The sequence below is a fragment of the Dipteris shenzhenensis genome, chromosome 11, assembly GCF_047967505.1.
Source record: "Dipteris shenzhenensis isolate YYH24624 ecotype China chromosome 11, Dip_SZ_1.0, whole genome shotgun sequence".
NCBI lineage: Eukaryota > Viridiplantae > Streptophyta > Polypodiopsida > Gleicheniales > Dipteridaceae > Dipteris > Dipteris shenzhenensis.
Window position 1 is genome coordinate 17,103,496 of NC_141606.1, and position 9,323 is coordinate 17,112,818.

The window sequence follows — 9,323 nt, forward strand, 5'->3', positions numbered from 1 at the left end:
GAACGCAGATGATACACAGGGTTTTTTAGTAGTGCACCCCTCTAGACATTTGGAAATTTTGCTATTTGTATGTCATCTTTAAATTTATACTACTCTCTTTCAAAGGAAAATTTTGTAATAAGACATGAAGATTTGACCATTTCAGGCAATTATTTTGCACGTTCCTACATCGGATGGCACATTGTAACTCTTACCTTCCAATAAAACACATACAATAGTGGGGCAGAATGGGGTTGAAACAAGCCCTATTCTACCCCAAAACTTCTATTTAAGCTTCTATAAAGTGTTGGTATATACCGATGCTTTCCTAGTGTCAATATATACCAATGCTTTAAATAAAATAATTTGTATATCTAAGCATATACTGTATTTTATATCTAACTAAATTTGGTTACTCTCTCTCTATATATATGTGTGTGTGTGTGTGTGTGTGTGTGTGTGTGTACATATATATGTATATATATAAAACTAAGTAAGTAAGTATGTATGTATGTATTATCTTAATATAGATATTGCATAGTATATATATGTTTGATATAGTATATATATTTTATGTCTAAATAACTAAATTTTTATATTTATATATTATCTTCGATTATACATTTATGATGATGCCTACAAAATTACAAAGAGTAGATAAAATTTGAACACTTGGCCAAATCTTTAAGATTGTAAAGAAGTCAAGACATGCTTTGGATACACAACGAAGATGTTGGAAGATTTGTATACAAGTGACATTCTTTTACGATGTTGTATAGTATTCTTAGCTAGATATTTAATCTTTTATGGAATTGTCATGTTTTCTTAGCTATCTTGACTTCATAGTAAAAAATACAAGACTAATGCATATCTTCTAACATTTGGAGTGTTCTTGCCTAAATAATTTGACCTCATGGCCTAAACTTTCTGCAATGTTTGGTATCAAAATTTTCAACCTTAGAGGTTTTCATATAAAAACTTTTGATCACATGATTAGAGCTCTCTCTCTCTCTCTCTCTCTCTCTCTCTCTCTCTCTCTCTCTCTCTCTCTCTCTCTCTCTCTCTCTCTCTCCGTCCCTCCCTCCCTCCCTCTCTCTCCCTCCCTCCCTCCCTCCCTCCCTCCCTCCCTCTCTCTCTCTCTCTCTCTCTCTCTCTCTCTCTCTCTCTCTCTCTCTCTCTCTCTCTCCTCTCTCCCTCTCCCTCTCCCTCTCCCTCTCCCCTCTCTCTCTCTCTCTCTCTCTCTCTCTCTCAAATCCAAATTATGTTTTAAAAAATTATGATTCTCTATTGATTTACACACATCCATTCTCTCTCAAATCCAAATTATGTTTTAAAAAAGTTATTATTCTCTATTGATTTACACATATCACTAAATGTGTCTACATAGGGTCTACATGTGGGTGTGTAACATATCAAACTAAAGAAGTCCATGTACCCAATATATCACCAGTCAAAAACTTGACCAAATTGTTTGTTGTATTAGATCTTAATGGACTTCTTTTAAAACGTTGCTTCTCCAAGTCAACAAATTGTGAAAATGTAAGCATGGGCAAACAATGGTTGGTACTTCGGTCGCGTTGCATGCAATTTCTTGACTCTTTATTTGAGAATTTTCAAGTTGGCATTTGGTCATCAATATGCACAAGAATGTAATGGCAATCATTGAGTCTCTACAACGCGATGTAGGGAAGAAATTATATTTTTGAATGGTGTGGAGCTAGGAACAATGCTATGTACATCCAAGGGAAAAAGTATACAGACCAGATAAGATGGGAGTAGAAGCAATGTTCAACACTTTGACACTTGTTTGGAACCGAGGGACTGATATTTGCAAACACGACAAAACCGTCCTCATAGATGATAGTCCATAGAAAGGGTGTCTTAGCCGTATAAGGAAGTGCATTTTTCCGATAGCATCCAATTGTGATAATAAGGATTTGGTTTTGATTGACGAATACTATCCTTCTTGTTTTGTTTAGAGTTAGCAATAGCAGATGTGCGTGAATAAACTTTGGTAGATATGGTCAATCACATGTGGAATTTGGCCGTCTTTGTATCCCCATTGCATGGCTGTAATTATTGAATGAAATACAATCAATAGTGAGGGAGAGTAGGACACTTCTTCAACCAACTCCAACATCAAAGGTGATGAGCACAAAAAGGCTGTGACATACAATTCAAAGCCCCATCTAATACACAAACACAATTCGTAGGTATTTCTCAAAATACTCCCATTTACTTAAGTTTATCAGAAGTGTCAAAGCTGAGAGGAATTACTCATGTGTTTACTTTAAAAGACATGGAGGCCATGCACATTGCTCAACAATTAGGATATGACAAATCGTTTTTAATGGTGCTGCAACAAAATCCAGAGCTTTTATTTACAAAAATGATTAATGTAATATATTCAAGTGTGATATATAATGGATCTTCTATAGTGGATTATTTTAATACAATAATATATTGTCTTGTGTAAGTATCTAGACTTTTGATATCATTCTTACATTCGTGATTTTTACTAGATTGGAAGACATGAAAATGAGAAGTATGTGCAAGGATTGCATATTCACGTATTCACATGAATTTTCTTATGATTACATGTCGTGATGACTTATTTCATGCATTCACAGATACAATCACACCTTTACGCTATCAGGTGGCCTTGACTTGGAAACTAGATACATACCGACGGTAGCAGGAACACTCCCAACAGTATCTTGGTACCTGCAATAGTTCTAATAGTACTGCTCGTAGTTTTACACATTATTACCAACGATGGTAGCAATAACCATACTATCGATATTATTACTACCACTGATAGTTTAAGTATAACCATCGGTAGTAGTAACACTAGTGGCGGTATTGAGCTGCTTATCGCCGGTGGTACTATTGCTATCGATGGTAATCCTTAAACTACCGATGGTAGTACTACTGCCCCAAAATATATGTCAACCGCCGGTTTCATTTTCACTAACATTGGATTGAGAAGAGTAAAAAATCCTCCTCTCTCCAAGTCTTGGCCGAGGGGCCTGTTGGTCTAGGAAGTGGTTCCTGGTCCCGCGTCCTGAATAGGATGAGGGGCTAGTTGGAACCACGACCTGGAACTAGGTTTCCTTGGCCCTCCACATAAAGGGGTGAGGGGGATTTTACTCAAAATTTGTAAGAAATCATCTTGCATTTCTTGCATGCATGCATTGAAAGAATCACTTGTTGCATGTGTGCATTTAAAGAATCATTTATTGCGTGCGTGCAATGACAGAATCATTTTTTGCATGTGTGCAGTGAAAGAATCATTTGTTGCATGTGTGCATTGAAAGAATCATTTGCATTTCATGTAATTTAAAAAACTAACAATGCATAGGGTGGGAGTTATTGTCAGATGCCTACCTACTCACTATTGTGTGGCAACTGCAGCTGTTTGCTAGTGTTAAGCAAGAAAGCTTTCCACACACACACACAGCAAGATCTAATTGCAAGCATGGCCTCAACTGCTCGCACTAAGCGAAAAGCAGGGGAAGAGCTAAGTAAGGGCAAATAGAAGAGAGTGATGAGAAGCATTCGGGATGCCTTTTTTATTAGGGTGTGCAACATGGAGGAGAGTGAGATAGAATCAACCCTATCTAGTTTAGAGGGAGTTAGCACTATGAAGAGAAGGATTCTTGATGATGCTAAGACCAGTTTGCAGTGTGAAGGTCATGATGACCTTGTGAGCCGGGTGCAATGGGAGACAGATGCCATGCTTTGGGTTGATAGCTTTATTGGGAATGTAGAGACCCACTTCAATGAAGCATGCAATGCATACCCTACTCTTGCACAAGAGTTTGATGTCTTCAAATCAACACAATGGATGAGTGTATGGACCAAGCATAAAAGTAAGATTGTTGCATCAGATCACCGTGTCATAGTGGCTAAGAGCTAGGAAAAGAAGGCTATAATAGCTTATGTGCGAGCTACGTCCTTGGTGGTTGCAAGCAAAGAGCAGCCAACCTCTATACCCTCTCAACCATTGAGAGGTGATGAGGTTCAAAGGGCACGACACATGGCTAGTAACATAGACAAAGTGTCAATCTTGGCCTATGTCATAGAGAGGGAGATCCAAGTTTGTGAGAAAATTGGCTCAGGATCCTATGGCACTATTTTAAAAGTGCGGTTGGTAGGAGTTGCAAGGTTGCCATATCACATGGAATATGCCAAAAAGAAGTACAAGGGAAATATTGGGACACATACATGAGAAGCAAGGAGAGAACAACTCATGCAAATGTTACACCCAGTCCTTGTATGTGTGATCGTAGCAACCCGAGAAGAGCCACTATGGACCATCACACCATACTTTAATGGTGGTAGCTTGTTGCAGTTTCAAGTTCAAATTCTACCAATGGACCAGGGCAGGTTCACACACTACTTCCACCATGTTCTAAGAGGAGGATCGGATCTGATGGCCACAGTAAGTGGGGAAGTCCAAGCTACATTGGAGAAGGAAGATATGCTCAAATCAATGTCTTTTGTGAGAATCTCCTCCATATCATCCATGCACTCATGGATGGTTTGGGAAGGCTGCATGCAGGAAGGTGGATGCACATGAACATGCACCGAGGCAACATCTTATTGGATGTTGTTGGAAATGAACAAATGATGCATCGCATTGCCGATCAGAGAAAGCCACCTGCAGAGACCAATGATATCTTAAAGAGAGTAGAATGTGAGGGAGAATTGGCTATGAGGCCTATGGAAGAGATGACTATTGCCCTTAGGCTTGCAACATAAGCCACATTTTTTGCCTTGTGATACTTTTGGGACACCATGTGTCTGTCAAACTTATCATAATAAACTTCTTGTTCAAAAAAAAAAGCATTTATAATTCGAAAAGATTCTATTATGTTGTGGATGTACAGCCATTTATATTATGGAAAGATTGCAACATTTGAAAGCATTTATCCAAGATTGCAACATGCACATTTTGCATAGCATATGTAACATCTTCATGTTTCATCGAGCATATTGCTTGTGACATTTGGATCTTGTGTCCTATCTCACACAAGATGAACTCACAAATGTTGAATTTGATGAATGCAAACTTTGCATACTGCACTTCGAGCATTTATCTATACTGTGCCATCCAAACTATAGTATCCACACTACACTATCCAAAAATGTCACAAGGAGAGGATACTCCTCCTCCGCACAGGGAGGAGGAAGTCTCTAGAAGAGCAGGCAAGCATCCATTAACACAAAAGGAGACTCAATGTGCTAAGCATCAATGGTTACAATTCGAGCGGCTATGTAGGTTGACACTTAACATAGAAAAAAATATAATCCAATGGTCATATTCATTTGCATCCATCCTAATACTTAAAACCTAAACCCATCCATCAATTGAAATTTAAAACTCTATGAAATTCGTGAATCCATCACATTAAATTCTAAAGTCGTTAGAAAAGAATGTTACCAAAGACAAACTATATAAAGTAAACTTTATAAAGTAATCTTTAAAAGCATTTTCTATTTGCCATTGAAATATAATTATATGCATTTTAAGCACAAGTGCTCTCTCTCTCTCTCTCTCTCTCTCTCTCTCTCTCTCTCTCTCTCTCTCTCTCTCTCCCCTCTCTTTCTCTCTCTCAATTAAAACTTATCTCTAAAGTCATTAAAGAAGAAAATTACCAAAGACAAGAAATTAAACTTTGCACATGCTTCTTCTGCACGTCCTTGCATAGGCTTCTATTGCATATGAGATAGAGTGGTATGCCAGTTACCCTGCTCTTGATCAATTGAACTTTGTCTTATCATGATAAACTATATAAAGTAATCTTTAAAAGCATTTTCTATTTGCCATTAAAATATAGTTATATGCACTTTCATCACAAGCTCTCTCTCTCTCTCTCTCTCTCTCTCTCTCTCTCTCTCTCACAATTAAAACTTATCTCTAAAGTCATTAAAGAAGAATGTTACCAAAGACAAGAAATTAAACTTTGCACATGCTTCTTCTGCACGTCCTTGCATAGGCTTCTATTGCATATGAGACAGAGTGGTATGCGAGTTGCCCTGCTCTTGATCAATTGAACTTGGTCAAGTGCACAACAATTAGCATTACCACCCAAAAGCCTATGTGATGGCAACACAAAAGAAACAAAGCCCAAACCCTAAACACAAGATATTTACAATGCACAAAAAGACAATTCTTATCCAACCCTAAACCGCAACCTATAATCAAAAAACAAGAACACATTCAGAATACAATGAGACATTCAAAACCCTATTGCCATCATTGCCATGATTCATGAATCACTATCCTCATCATGTTCGTCATCAATGTCCTCATCTTCAGACCCATGTGGAAGGCGAATATTAGTTCCTTCATCTTCATCAGATTCATCCTCCTCATCACTATCCTCCTCAGATGTTGCAACATAAATCCTAGTTTCATCCTCTTCTTAGGGTTCTGTAATCTGCAACGATGGGACTACTTCAGGTTGTATAGCATCAGGCAAGATATTGTAGGTCCATTTTGAAACTTTCTCCTCATATCCCACATCTCCTAATGTTTCCAAGATTTTATGATTGGCATGGATGTACACTAACTTCTCAGCCTAATCCTCTAGAAGTCTATTTCATAAAGTACTATGAATGTACTTGTAATGACTCCAGTTTCTTTCTAGGCCCAAGTTTGAGCATGTCTGAGAAAGAACCCTCATTGCAATCGAGCGGTGTAGAAGCTCACACATGCCACCATTCATCATCCACCATTTCCAAGCAAATGTAGTTTCTGCCAATGCTTGAACATTGCTCGATGCAAATAACCCCTCCTTGCATCGATACTTAGCTAACTCATTACAACACTTTGCAAACTCATGATTGTGGGGATAATATTGTCACACCACCTTATGAAAGTCAAGCATAATTCGGGCTTCATATTCCACCACTCGCAGTCTAAAAGGTATCCAACACTATGTAATGGATTATGAGCTTGCTCTCATCGCAACCTAAACAATTGCCACGATTCCTTGCATTTTGTAGCATTAAATGGTCTTCTCTCATTCTCTTGGCTTGGGCCAGAGTAGGGGGGATCCTCACAATAAGAGCTTGCTCAATAGTCCAAAAGTGTATCCATGCTTTTTTGATTGTTGGATACTTTGAGTCCAAATCCCTAAGCGCATATAAAACAGGTTTCATAGCATTAGTGACATCCTCAAAACGTTTCCATAATGTAGGGGATCCCAATGTTTCTTTCAAGTCATGCATTTTCTCCTTTGTTGCCCTATCGGTCAACTCTGACATCCATCGTTCAAATGCATCACAATGAAATGTCTCTATAAGAAAACTCCTATTTTTCATAAGAGATTGCAAAGTGTAGAAGTATGTAGCAAATCTCATGGTTGCTCGCAATTGCAACATGGTAGAACCATCACGAGACATAGAGATTGCTTCGAGACGTTGCTTCAATCATACTAACTTCACGATGTCTCGAGCCTCACAAACAATCTCTTTGAACCATGGCACTTGTTTATATCAACCTTTCAATGCAAGCTTTAATGTGTACAACATACAGATGCATATAGATTGGTATACTCCCTTTGCAATATTCTACTAGCCTTTTTACAACTCTTGGCATTATCCATGACAACCTGAACAACCTTTACTCTCTTATAACCTTTGATAATACATCAACCATATATGTCCCCAACTTCTTTATATGTTAGGCATCAATTGATGTGTGGAAGGCCTCCCCACCTGGCAATATAACCATCACATTCAATAAAGCATGGCGTTTTATGCTTGTCCACCCATCTGAGACAATTGTGCATCTAGTATGCAGTTGCTTGAAAATGCTATGATTTATGTGCTCTTTCTCTTCTGCATATGCTTTATCTAACAATGATGTACACAATGTGTGGTAAGAAGGTGGCTTAAAGCCCGGCCCATAGTTAGCAATGCAATTCCATGCAGCTCTCATATATCATCGTTATCGACCATACTCAGCGGATATCCTCACCGCAAGATTGATCTACCAAGTACAGACTGTGCATTCTCCAAATCTTGAATCCGGATGCTCTCAACTATCATGGGTCGCAATTGCCAATCTAGCTTCACCAGCCATAGGTGGCGATCTATCTTGCATGCTAGTGTCCACACAAGGACTTTTGGCATGAGAGCCTATAACAATTGTACTTCCGTCACCATGTATGCTTATAAAACCACTTATACCTTGACTTTCCCAAATTGATGTTCTTTGTATTTTTTTAAAAGCTTGCAACTTCTCTGTCAAGGTTTGAGTTACTGTAGCAGCTCTTGGAGCTACACAACATTGAATGTTCTTTCTTGAGTCACCAAGCAAGTGGCCCCTTATGCGAGGTGCTCCCCTAGATTTTTGTATTCCAAAAAACTTGCATTTCCACTCAGGTTGCACCCCGGGGGGTCCATTAGGGTTTATCGTATGGTACCACGTGAGTGTAAGGGAGGGGGTTATATAAGGGAAGGAAGGTACATTTTATAAGGTAAGGTCCCGTAAATAGGGGAGTAGATAAGGGGATTTTTCATATATTTATTGCATGCAGGTGACCTCTCCTTATTACTACTAGTGAATCCCCTATGGGTTGCACCCACCAACTTGTTGCACATGCAATAGGCAAACATGTTGTGTACCCCCATCCTATTGCATGTGCAACACATTGGTGTATACAACCCCAACCTGTTGCGCAACTGGTTGGAGTTGTACCCACCAACCTATTGCATGTGCAATAGGTTGAGTGTACCCCCAACCTATTGCACAAACCACTAATCTTTGATGATTTGTGCAATAAGTTAGGGTTCTACCCCCCTTTGCATATGCACATGCAACAGGTTGGGGAAGCAACCCAAACTTATTGCACAAATCACCAAAAAAGGTAAATTATTGCTTGCATTTTAGGGTTTATAGCTACGGTTTATAATCTAGAGTCTAGGGTTTAAAGATTATGTTTTAGGGTCTAAGATATAGGTTTTAGGGTTTAGGATCTAGGTTGTAGGGTTTAGGATTTAGAATTTAGGTTTAGGGTTTATAGCTTTGTATCTAAGGTTAAGAGTTTAGAATATAGAAACAAAGGTCTATGGTTTATGGTTTACGGTTTATGATTTAGGATTTAGGGTTTAGGGTTCAGCATCTAAGGTAAAGAGTTTAGAATGTAGAATCTAGGTTGAACAATTTAGGGGCAAGGGTTTAGGATTTAGGGTTTAGCATCTAAGGTAAAGAGTTTATAATGTAGAATCTAGGTTGAATGATTTAGGGTCTAGGTGCGAGGGTTTAGGGTTTAGGATTTAGGGTTTAGGGCTTAGGGTTTAGCATCTACGGTAAAGAGTTTAGAATGTAG